Source organism: Chenopodium quinoa, unplaced genomic scaffold, assembly GCF_001683475.1.
Source record: "Chenopodium quinoa cultivar QQ74 unplaced genomic scaffold, ASM168347v1, whole genome shotgun sequence".
Taxonomy (NCBI): Eukaryota; Viridiplantae; Streptophyta; class Magnoliopsida; order Caryophyllales; family Amaranthaceae; genus Chenopodium; species Chenopodium quinoa.
The window spans coordinates 3,006,465-3,019,678 of record NW_018744284.1 but is presented as its reverse complement, the minus strand read 5'-3'; positions in this window follow the sequence as shown (position 1 = coordinate 3,019,678).

Genomic DNA, 13,214 nt, shown 5'->3' with positions numbered 1-13,214 from the left:
GGTTTGGTCCCAAATCTCCATTTCAATTCATATTTGATTTGTTTACTTTATTAATTTAACTTTCTTGAAGATTACTAACGTGTGTATTGTTTTAATACCAAGAAGGTTGAAGCATCAAAGTGAGTAATTCAATCACCCTTATAATTATTCTTTTGGAGTAGAAATCATGTTTACACTATTAATTTAATTCCTAGAATCATGTTAGGATGTCTTTATGATTTTTAGTACTCCATCTATTATTTTTTTTTTTATTTTTTTTAAGCTAGAGTTGGATTTCCACATTTACCGAGACACAACTTTGACCATTAATATCTTTAATTAGAGCTTAATAAAAATTATGAAAAAAATAATTTATAAAAGTAGACATTATGACAAATCCAACAACATACTATATGATCATATTTATATATCATATACTGGTAAAAAAATTAAGTCAATGATGACCTATGAATAGTGGAATTTTCCAACTCTAGCTTATATAAAAAAAAAACAACGGAGGGAGTATCATGTTTAGGATAATCCTTTGATTTTGATTATTAGTGACATGCTAGGATTTGTTAATAATCCGTTTAGTATCATGCCTAGGATCTTACTAATGATGTTTTGATGATGTTCTTATGATGATGATTGTTATATTAATCATATGTTGCTTGATTATTCATGATTTATTGTTATTGCTTGATCACGCCCCTTTTTACAGGTTTAAAGGGATTTTGTACTTGAAATCACGCCTAATAAGATAATTAATAATTTGAATTTAGGATAATATGATTTTAATTCAAGTGATCACCAATAACAGAATTGATTGTGCATTAATAATCAACCAACATAGATTAAACAGGTTTAGGATTAACTTGATGTATGTATGTTGATCGAAAAACGCACATGAATATCATAAGAATTGAGTAGAGGCCTATTTAGGGCGGGTTCAATCTCTTTTAGGTTGGATTCGTACCATCATCCTCGAACATCCAGTCATGGTTTCAGACCACTATGGAGTTATTGATCTCCGTGACCGTGAATGAGGTGTAACCTTTACAGCCGTGAACGGTTTACAAGTTCCTAAAACTTGTTGGCGGCTCTTTTATCTCTAGCTTCTTTTCCTTGGAACATCACCATGTCTAAAAGCATGAACCACATTAGGGCTCAAAGATGAGTTTGAAAAATTCCCTACAGGGCTTCTAGGACACTTGTGTGCTAGTTCATACATATTGGAGGATAAATCGGAGTTGTCTCCTTGCTTTATTATCATCATCCTTCCTAAGCTTCTCGGTGGAGACTTCTTAGCCCTTCTTTGTCGCCTCTTCCTTGAAGGCTCACCTTCAGCCCTTCTACGCTTGTGGCTTTTCTTCCTCCTCACTGGCTCATTTTCAAACGCCAGATCAGGGTTAAAGCCAAAACTTGTATTGTTAAACACAGCTTTGCGATGAAACTCAGCATCTTCTGCCTTTTTGGCATCCTTCTCCATAGCATCCCAATTTTCCAAAGCTAGCACCTTTAGCTCTTGGCTGTCCTCATCCGAGCAAAATTTCTTTATCTCAGGGAGTTCCATTTATAGTTCATCTATATCTAGATCAACTTTTACTGTCTTTCCCTTGGGATGAGACTCGGCTGTGCTAGAGGTTGGACTCTCCATAACTAAGTGAAAGAAGGATTTTTAGGAAGATTTTGAAGTAAATTTTTAGACAAAAGATCTTTGTGAAGCGAGAAGATACACCTTGCGTGCTTTAAGTAAAAGTGATTTAATGATCTCAACCTATCTTTATATGTTGACATAAATGCTCTGATCACTTTTAAATTATATAATTTTCGGAAATTACCTATCAATTACCCTATAAAAGCTATCAATAGTGTTGTCTGATAAGCTTGTCGAAGGGTAATTTAGTAATTCCTTACTTTCATCGCTGGATTTCCAATTAATAAATTGAGCCTTAAAATGCTGCGTTTAAGGTTGTGCAACTCAATTTTAATTGGGAATCGATTTCTTTGAAAACAGGCTCTGCCAAACCATTCAAATCGTTTTGTGTCTGAACGAAATCAAACGGTACAATTTAACTAACTCTCCAACGCTTGGAAAAAAAAACCATAAAAACCTTTAAGGTGTCCTTCACCCAATCTCATCACCAATTCACTCTTTGATCTTCAAACTTTTAACCTTCTATTCTTCAAACTTTGTGATGTACAAAATGACTTATTTTCCTTTGCAAGAAGTGCTCAAATCATTTCTGGTAAAAGATTATTCAATTGAGGCTCATGAATTGTGCGAATTGATAAGCAAATACCCTCAGAACTTCATATCTGACTTCCTATGGCATATCTCATCTTCAACCACTAAAGAAGGTGTTTTGAAAGGCACTGCCTCTATAGGGCCAGCGTTTCACTTTGACCTTTCATCTTCAGATGCTCTACAAGATTTCCGAAAGGATATTCAACCCAAATTAACCAAGTGTATCCTTGGTAAAGGTGCGCCTCGCCCTATTGCATTGAATGACTTGCATCTAAACGACAATTGGATTTTATGCCAGAATGCAATTAAAGGTTGGGTACAAGACCTGACAGCCAGGGGTTGATTTATGAGACTTTTCAAGTTCCACCCTTATGGGAGAAGAGAATTTTTAGCTTCCTTAGACTAGTGACATACGGAAAAATTCCATTCAACGGATCGCTGACATGTGCTCTTATATCGCTATGGGACCCCGTGTTAAATTGTTTCATCCTGCGCGAAGGTTGTATGACTGTCACCCTTACTGATATGGATTTCCTTACCGGTCTGTCACCTTATGATGATAAAAGTCAGCAAATCAGAGTGTTCAGCCTAATTGAAGGCGCTAGACCCTTATACAACAGAAGCCATAACCTTCTGAAGCGAATGATAGCAACGTCCAAAAGTAGCAAAATTGGCTTTAATGCCTATATTTCATACTTTACATCGTCATCATATTCTGTCGAAGTATCGTAGGAGGAAGAGGTACTTTTTATTTTATTCGGTCTTACTCATTTGATGATGTGCAAGTCAGGTGGCATCTCTGTGCTGTTATTGCCACTTGCAGTGAACATTTCCTATAGCAAGTCTTTTGTAGCACTTACTAGGACAATTGTACAGATGTCTGTTTAGATGTAGGGAAGCTCTTAACGGAGGTTAGAGCTTAGAGAATATAGATGGACCTCTATGGTTGGCCACCTACTAGGGTCATATCTACACTACTCTGTGTATGGAGAAGACCGAGGAAGAGGTAAAGAACGAGATGGCAGTTGAAAAAGCTTTGTATGTGTCAAAACTTGATTATAGGGAGAAAACTGTAAAAGTGGACTGTTGTTCATATGCAGAAATATGCTTCAACTATTTTGACCACCAAAAAGTTCCTGAACCAAATCTTGTTATGCATTGTCTGTTGGAGTTAGACCCTTTTCCTGTTAGTTAGTACATTATGAGCCAGAAGGGCAATCCGGATCCTAACAGTATATGGGTTTTTGATGCAACTCCAAAGTGGCTTAAAACAGTAGGCATGAGGGAAACCTTTGAGAAGGATTCCCCGTTTTGGTGTTCTATGTTAGCTTCCAGGGATTTGCCAGCATGAGAGCCAGAACACTTTGGTTTTGAGGTCTACAATCCTCAAATGGTAGCCAAACTATTTGGTTTATGCCAATTTCTTGCTATCCCCTTGATCATCACATATAACATTCCCTGGGATCTTCGTCCAAAATTTCATGAAGAAGATGTTTGGAAGAGTGACTCCCTTACATATTTTAAAGTCGTTTTGCATCCCAAGAAGTCAAGCGATTTGGTTTCTTTAAGTTACCTTGAATGGTGGTACCATGGACCAGTTCAAGCTCATGCCGTTGAAGATGCCAAGGCTCACTTTGCTGTGATTGTTGGCAACTATAAGGTATGAATCCCTTTAAGTATTTCCTTCACTTGCTTCTTACTCTCCACTCAAAATCTACTTTTCAGGCAAGAAAAGGACTGTTGTATCTTCGATCAAGATGAAAGGCAAATCTGCTTATCATCAAATTGATCACTCAACTAAGCTTGCTGCAGAGTTCAATTATGAACCCACGACCATAGATGATTCATACAGGAGTATCATTCATTCCTACACTGATAGAGTTGGATTGAGAAAGATGGTTTCTCTTTTGACGCCGGTTACTTATAGAAATCAAGGAGTAACAGGCATAGGACATCCCCATGTCAAGTCCCAGCACAAGGTCTCAATCTGCATTCAAAACAAATCCAGAGCTCGAAACTACTGATATCCCTCTTACTATTAAGTGAATTAGCTCTAATTTATCCAAGCTTCTTGTACCTTGTTACTCACTATGATTTCCATCATGCCAGTCTGGCTCCGAACAGTAAAAACAAACGAAAGTCTCCAAAAAAGACCACGCCTTCAAACCCTGTTTCGATTGACAGTGATGAAGAAGAGCTAGGGAATACAGTAAGCATTCTAGATCTCTTAGAGAAAGCTGTTGCTTCAAGCCTACTGTCATTAGAGAAATTGACACCCCGTGATTCTATACCTTCTCCTCCAACAAGGCAAGGTCCTGACAAGAAGTAGAGAAAAGGTGATGATGGCCCTATTAAGGACCAGAGTGCTGCTTCAAATAAACAGCAATTGGGCAAAAATTCATTATCTGGTGGTGACTCATAAGCATCTGGTGGTGAACCAAAAGCTTCGCAAATTAAAGATGATGTGGGTGCACAAGCAAGTCCTAGCCAATCAAATGTCAAGACTTCTGTTTCAAAAACAACTTTGGTTTCTTCTCAACAATCCAAAACCCCTGCCGCTATGCAAACATACCAGCCTACTCAAACTGTCGATGCTAATGCTAATGTTGATGCCCCCCTAGTATCTGACCCATCGCTTGTGACTTCAGAGTTTATACTCGAGCCAAAAAAAACCTTATGTTGCAGTTCCTAGCAAGGGCAAAGCTGTCCAGGATGGTTCTGAACAAGGGAAGATTAACCCTGCATCCATTCCAACTCCTGAATCTTTGCCTAAATCAATACCACCTCCTATGACGATTCAAGATCAAGAATGTTGGGTTTCGTAGTGACCCTCACTACGCGGAAAGAAACCCGCCAAGACCCACCCCCATAATAAATGCAATTAAGAAGCAAAACATAATTAAAACTTAATTAAGGATAAAAGATTATACCTTTGACGCGTGCTTCGCTCAACTATGAGCTCTTACTTGAACCCCGAAAATACGAGGTCTCCAACGGGATCGTACCCTCGAACCCGACCCGAGCGTCCTAAGTCTCGAAGGTTAGTCGAGACCCGGACAAATAAAACTATGAGTTTTACAAATCAAGGTTTTCTCAAATCAAGAGTTGCCTTTTAATTCCACTCAAGGTTGTTCTTTCCCAAATACCCAAACTTTGGTATTTATAGGGAAATGAACCCTTGATCTTCATTTCCCAACCAATGTGGGAGAATGAATAATTTTGATAATTAATTTAATTCCAAAATAAATTAATAATCAAATCAATCACAATGCAACAAGTGTCAAGGGGAGAGAGAGAGAGTTAAGTGAGGACCAAGAGAGGTGGGGGGGGGGACCATTGCCTTGCTCCCAAGGCTTTGCCCAAGCCTTGGTCCCCACCCTCACAAAACCGGCATAGGGGCTGCTGGGCTGGCAGCCAGCTAGCATGCCAGCTAGCACTGCCAGCTAGCCCAGCCAGCCAGCACAAGGCAGCAAGCATCAGCCCAGCCAGCCCCCATGCGCGCTGCGTGCTGCTGCTGGGTGATGCCTACGCTGCTGCTTGCTAGGCGCTGCTAGCAAGCGTTGCTGGCTGCCTGGCTCTTACACGCACACGCACACCCAGGTCCTCGCACTCCCAACATGCGTGCTGCTAGCGAGCCACGCATGCTGGGCATCGCCTCGCCAGCCACACGCACAAGCATGCGAAGCTTGGTGCTGTGATGCTGCGATGGCTTGTATGCACACGCACTGAGCGAGGCTCGTGCTGCTGGTGCGATGCCCTCCACGCACACGCACACACGCATTGGCCTAGCCATGCGATAGTGCTGTGCTTGTGCGAGGGGCCTGCGATGGTGCCTAGCACCAAGGAACGCATGCTGCGGTGCAGTGCCATGCGAAGGCACGCATATGCGCAGCCATGCTGCTGCGATGGTGCGATAGGCTAAGAAACAAGCACAAGCACATACGCACAGGCCCTAGCCATGCGATGGTGCTGTGCTTGTGCTGCGATGGTGCTATGGGCGCGATAGTGCCTAGGCTTGCGCCTAGCCATGCTAGGTGCATGTTAGCTCGAGTTAGCCTAGCGTTCACATGGCTAGGCCACTGTGATACTACGGCTACGCTCGAACTTAATGCTTGTGATTTTGCGACGGTCGATCTCGACGCCCTAGGCTCGATATCCGACGTCTTTGTTCGTAAAACTCCGACGACTCATTAAATCCTTCGGATTAATTCGTTGTCTTGGATCGGTTGTTCGATTGGGTTCGACCCGAAGGGTTCAGTTAAGATTAAGCTGTAATATCAATTGTACCTTGATATTACTGATTGGAAGCGGCCTCCACCTAGACATTTCGATCACTTGATCTTATTGAAGAATTAGCTCTGTAATAATTCTGAACCCTCTATCAGAATAATACACTTGTTGGAAGGACACCATTCCTTTCAATCTCCTACTTGTCCTTCCGGACAAGTGTGCATATATTGTATAACCCATTTCCTATGTCACTTAATGTCTCTTCGTGAACTATAAGGTAAGATTCATCGTCATCCTTATTACGTTCAGAAGTGTTTCTCGATCTCCGAGTTCGACTGTCAATAAGCAGATGATTTCTAAAATCCATCTGAGCACGACCATGCATTTTCATAGTCTTGCTCTTCGAGCGCCCTTGTAAACAACAAAGACATATTCCCTATTGTTGATAGGGGGACATTCCCAGTCTTGCATTATAAGTTTCTCTTACTAAGAGGACCTAATCTCCCGAGTGTTCCCGTTATGATCCCCAGTTACGGCAGACGTTAGGCAACATCAAAGAGGCTAGTTCTCAAACAAGAAAACTTCACAATGCTCATGGTCGAGGAAACGAGTTCTGATAGCTATAATGAGAAATGTACTTATGACAATTTTGAATCTCTTAAAGTACTCTCATAGGTCGATCTAGTGCAGTTCCAAACTGGCACCTGTGCAAATGATTTATGACCATCATGTCCTTGCAGCACAAGAAACGGTGCTGTAAATCATACTACACACTAATCTCTGGTGGTCATCAATCGTCCATCAGTTAGATGACCTCGATTAGGGATAATTTTCGATTTAAATATTCAATGTGCACTTAACAGGTGTTTCTTTATCCAAGACATGGTCTTGATACCCTATTTTGAATATTTCCATAAATCGAATGGACTCATTATATAATTCTAGACCACAATTAAAGAGCAATGGAGTGAATGATAATTTTGCACAAAAATTAATTACTCCATTAATGAATGGTTTCAATACAGTGTCTTACATTAAAACAACCAGTTTAATTAAAACACTTGTACAGGTAATTTCAAAGCCAGCCTCCGATGTGCTTGATTCCCATTGCCTCAATGTGCTTATTGTGTTTCACTTGAGGCAAAGGTTTAGTCAAAGGATCGGCCACATTATCATCCGTGCCGATCTTGCAAATTCTGATTTCACCTTCGGATTTCCATTCCCTTATCATGTGAAATTGCCTTTGGACATGTTTGACCTTCTGGTGCTCTCTTGGCTCTCTGACATGAGCGATAGCTCCATTGTTGTTACAGTAGAGATCTATCGAACCCTTGATGGAGGGTACAACACCAAGTTCACTGATGAACTTGGGAATCCAAACAACCTCCTTAGCAGCTTCCGAAGCAGCTAAGTATTCGGCTTCAGTTGTAGAGTCTGCACTTGTGCTCTGCTTGGCACTCTTCCAGCTAAATGCTCCTCCATTTAGGAAAAATATGTACCCTGACTGTGACTTGAAGTCGTTTCTGTCAGTCTGGAAGCTAGCGTCGGTGTAACCTTCAACAACCAGGTCTTTATGGCCACCATAAACCAGGAATTTATCCTTGTTCCTTTTCAGGCAATTCATGATATTCTTGGCCGTAGTCCAATGCGCCTCCACTGGGTTTGATTGGTATCGGCTCGTAGCACTCAAGGCATATGAGACATTTGGCCTGGTACATATCATGGCATATATGATCGACCCAATTAGTGAAGCATATGGAATCTGATCCATTCTTTCTCGCTCAACAGGTGCCTGTGGACTGTTTCTTGCTGAGAGTTACGCCATGGGACATGGGTAGATGCCCTCTCTTGGCATTCTCCATGTTGAATCGTGCCAGTACTTTATCAATGTAAGTACTCTGGCTCAATCCAATCATCCTTTTAGATCTATCCCTGTAGATCTTGATGCCCAATATGTACTGTGCCTCTCCTAAGTCCTTCATTGAAAAACACTTTCCCAACCAGCCCTTTACGGACTCCAGTAATTTTGTGATGTTTCCAATGAGCAGTATGTCATCGACATACATGACTAGGAATGCGATGTCACTCCCACTGACCTTCTTGTATACACAAGATTCATCTGGATTCTTGATAAAACCAAACTTACTGATGGCTTCATCAAATCGCAGATTCCAACTCCTGCTGGCTTGCTTTAGTCCATAAATGGATTTCTTCAGCTTGCAAACCTTTCTAGCGTTGCTCGGATCGACAAAACCTTTTGGCTGTGTCATGTACATAGTTTCTTCCAAAATCCCATTTAGGAAGGCGGTTTTGACATCCATCTGCCATATTTCATAATTGTAATATGCAGCAATCGCTAGAATAATCCGGACAGACTTTAGCATTGCAACCGGTGAAAAGGTTTCATCATAGTCAATCCCGTGGACTTGTCTATAACCTTTTGCCACCAGTCTAGCCTTGTATATCGATACATTTCCATCCTTGTCTGTCTTCAATTTGAAGATCCAGTTGCAACCAATGGGTGTGTAACCCTCGGGCAAATTCACTAAGTCCCATACTTGATTTTCAGACATGGAGTCCATCTCGGATTTCATGGCTTCTTGCCATTTAGCGGAGTCGGGGCTCGTCATAGCTTGCTTGTATGTTGCTGGCTCATCTCCATCCATAACTAGGATGTCTTGATCATCGGTTAAGACAATACCAAGGTGTTTCGGGGTTTTCTGATGTCCTGCGGGAGAGTTACAATTCCGAGACTGGAACCGGACGCCTGTACCTGCAAAATAACGGAGACTCCTGTGAGCTCCGCCTCCAACGGTCAAGTTAGTACCTGATTAAGGAGTAATTAATGCGGAAATTAAAGTAATAAGGTCTCTCTAGGTGAGAGTGTTTAATGTAGGTAATCTGCTTTGTTAGCGAGATCAGCCGGTTATTACTGTGTGTAATTAATGTGTTTGTTCCGTAATGTTTTTCGTCCTCTTTTTCGTGTCCCTCCTTAATGAGGATTAAGGGAGGTATTTATAACCTTGGGAAACGTGCCCATCCTAGGTTTAGGTAAACCTAGGGCCGATTGGGCTTCCCTCGGAAGTTGGGCCTGGGTGGCCGGTTTCTCCATTAGGCATGGAGTATGCCACATGTCGTGACATTACAGGTCCAAGGTGGACGAATAAGCGCGTGCCACGTGGCAAGCCCTGACAGTTCCAACTAGGGGACACTTGGCAGGACCTGATTGGTCCACGTGGCGCATTCCGATTGGTAGGAGCAAAATCCCCTAATCATTTGCCCCTCACAGGTGGCACGTGACTGGTCACGTGTTACCTGTGACAGGTGTCGCACTGTAACGGGCGACGGCCTGCTACAGGTGTCAGTCGGCGAAAGGACGAGAGATTTTCCTGCCCAAATTTTGAATTCTGAAAGTGACCCTTCGCCTTCTCACTTCGCCTATATAAGGGAGAGTTGCCTTGAGTCATTTTCACACTTTGAGAACTATTTGAGAACATTCGGACCCCTTAACTTGCTCTGACATTTTGGACTTTTTCTGCCTACCGCCTGTTCTGACAAGCCGACTGCACAGGATTTTCAGAACGTCATCAACCGTCACTCGTTCAGGTAACTCAGTTCTCTTACTCTTAATTTTCTTTTTATTTTCTGAAATGGCACCACGGAAGCACACGACACGACCTAGGTTAGTGATCAGCCGGTCACCGGGGACGGCTGAATCTAGGACTAGGAGTGCCGCCTGCCCTTTTCCGGACCCATCTTTTCCCTTTATACAAAGTCCGACTGTATCTGTGTCTATGCAGAGCAGGATGGCCAGAACGAAAAAGACAGCTAGGATCTCAAATTCAGACGGCTCCTCCCACAGGGTGCCGATTAGTGAAACATCTGACCAGGCGCCAGATGTGGAAGTGAGACAAGGCGGCCTAAATGCCGGCAATTCTGTGGGGGGAGTCATAGTGACCCCTTCCAATTTAACAGTTAACAAATCTGCTCCTTTTCAAAGAGAGGAGGCGGGCCCCTCCGGGAGAGGGGAGGAGTCGTCCTCTTAAGACTCGTCGAGGACGATTCCGAGTCAAGCTCTTCCGGCCAGGCTTCTTTGGGTACAGAAGAGAAAAACAGCCGCCTGCAAGAAGCGAGACTTTCTCATGCAGTTGAGAAGGGGGACAATTGGGCGGAACCATCCGCCTCTTACCGAGAGCTAAACACCCCTTACTACTGCACGGTACCTCGGGGCCGAATCACAGCCATGCAAGAGAAAGTGGAGAGCTTTATTGCAAACCACACCATGGGCCCCGACTTTCTAGTGTTTGTGCCGGATCCAGAAGACACAGTCGTCTGGCTGGCTGGTTCCAGTTATGAAAGCTCCTGCTTTGGCTGCTACGAGGCGACCATTAAGGCAGGGCTTCGTTTCCCATTACATCCGGCTGTTCAGCGGATTTTGGATGGGTATGAGTTCGGGTTATGGCAGTTAGCCCCAAACTCCTGGGTCAACGTACTCGGCTATGTGGCCGGGTGCGAACTGCACGGGGTGGAGCCGAGCTTCGAGGTTTTCGCCCATATGAACTATCTCAGCCGGACCCCTAAGACAGGCGGTACCGGCTGGTATCAATTGACAAGCCACAGGGGCTACCTCATGACAAGAGGTAAAGCAAACAAGTGGAAGGACTGGCGGAGCACCTTCCTCATCATTGAGAGTTCTGACATTGAGCAGAACAAGCGCTTCAATAGGTGGAACAGGAATCCGCCTCTTCTTGCAGGCGGCCGTAGCAAGCCGCCTGTTCCCCCCAAGGCTAAGAAAGAGATCCTTGATAAAGGACTCTTTAAAGTAGAGTCGAGGGTCGACTCTACTTCAGGGGTACGAGAGCAAGTACCCCTGCACTGCGTCCCGAGCTTCAAGTGGCTCTATGACGAGTACTTTTTGGCCGCCTGCGGCCTCAGCAGTCGGTGCTCAAGAGGTAGTCGGCCTGTCGAATACTCTGTTGTTTCATACATTTGTTGTTTATCTTTTATTAACTTTGCTGTTTGTTTTTGCAGCTGATGCCATGAGCAAAATCACTGCCTCCAAGACTGCGGCGGCCATGTTGCGGGCCTCTATTATGCAACAAGCTTCAACCGACTCCCCCAAGAAGGGGGCACCCTTGGTGAGCTCCGAACCTTTCACCCTTTTTTTTTGGAGTGTTTATGCATATACTGACTTTTTTCTTCTTCTTTTTTTAGACGGGTGCTCCAAGAGCTTCATCTTCCCAACAGCCGGACCCCAAGGCCCGGAAGACGACTGTTGGGAGCTCTCCTGGTTCTGCCAGGAAACAGGTGGCGGCTGAGAAACAGCCGGCCACTTCTTCTAAAGCTCCAACTGGGCTGCCTAGAGGTATGAAGTTGTCCTTGTAAATTTTAGACTTGCTCCCTTTGTTACTAAGTCTAATCTGTTTGTTTATGCTTGATGCAGCCGGCCCCCAGGAGCTTGACTTGGTAGAGATGGCCAAGTCTATGATCAGGGCAGTTCCTCCAGCTGAAAGGGAGGCGGTCAGGGGTGTCGGCACCCTTGACCTTGACGGGATTGCAGGGGTCCTTGCTGAGGTATACTTAGCATATTTTTGAGTATTTGAATTTTTGGACGCCTGTTTTCTTTTTTGTTTGGAAACTGACGCCTGTTTTTTTTGTACTTAGGCCCTGCTCCGAGTTAACGGCCTTCGCAAGCCGCTTGATCGGAAAAACAAAAAGGTAAAGGCTGCAAAAGCTATGGCCGCCTCTGACTGTGATAAGGCAATGTTTCAAATTGCCCAAAATGAAGTACTGACCATTGATATTCTTTATTATCAGGCGCAGGCTACCGCCGCTGTTCGGGCTCAGTTAGAGGCGGCCCAGAAGAAGAATGACGAGCTGGAGGCGACCATCACAAATCTCAAGGCTGAGCTGAAACCTCTTCGCCTGAAAAATGTACTCTTACGAAGCCATGGAGAAATCCTTGGCGAGCGTAAAGGAACGCCTGGTGACCCAGGAGAAGAGTCTTACCCAAGAGCTCTCGGAAAAGGCCAAGCAAGAGAAGAAAGAGCTGGTCCGGGAGATGATGGAAGACTCCGCTCAAATCCAGCGCATGACCTGGGGCCGCCTCTTCCCCAGTGCCGACTTTGCCTCTTGGGAAAGAACGTACCGCCAGTGTTCGGATGCATATAATCAAGAGATCCTGGCGGCTGCTGAAGAAGAGGCGTTGGGGGAAGAGTTGGAGGAGGAGGAGGAGGAGCCGGTAGTGGCGCTTGTGCCGCTTGGGGGTAAGGCATTAAAAAAAGATGCAGCTGAAGCCGAGTCCAGCAAGAAGAGTGCTGACCAGGCGGCAGCTGCTAATACTGAACTGCCCCCTTCTTAAGCTTTATGTATTCTTTCCACGGCCTGCGTGCCGTTTGCTTTGTATTTACCCGGCCAGGGGGCCGGGGCTTTGAATATTTTGCTGGTCTTTAATGACCGGCTTATTTTTAATGAATTTTTGTTTTGCTTCAAATTTGTCTAAGTATTCCATATCTAATATCCAATTGTTCACTAGACCGACTGTTTTACATGGCCGAACGTTGCAGACAGGTACTCATAGTTAGTACGCCGCCTATGCCCCTGGACGACTGGTTGTCTGTTTCCAGGATAGACGATCAGTCGGCCATTTATCCAATCAGTATTCGAACTATTTTGTCTGGATCCTTTTTAGGCAGGCGGTCCTGTCATTTGTAATTTGAACCAAGTAGGAAAGTGGTCTGACCAAGTAAATGAGTAT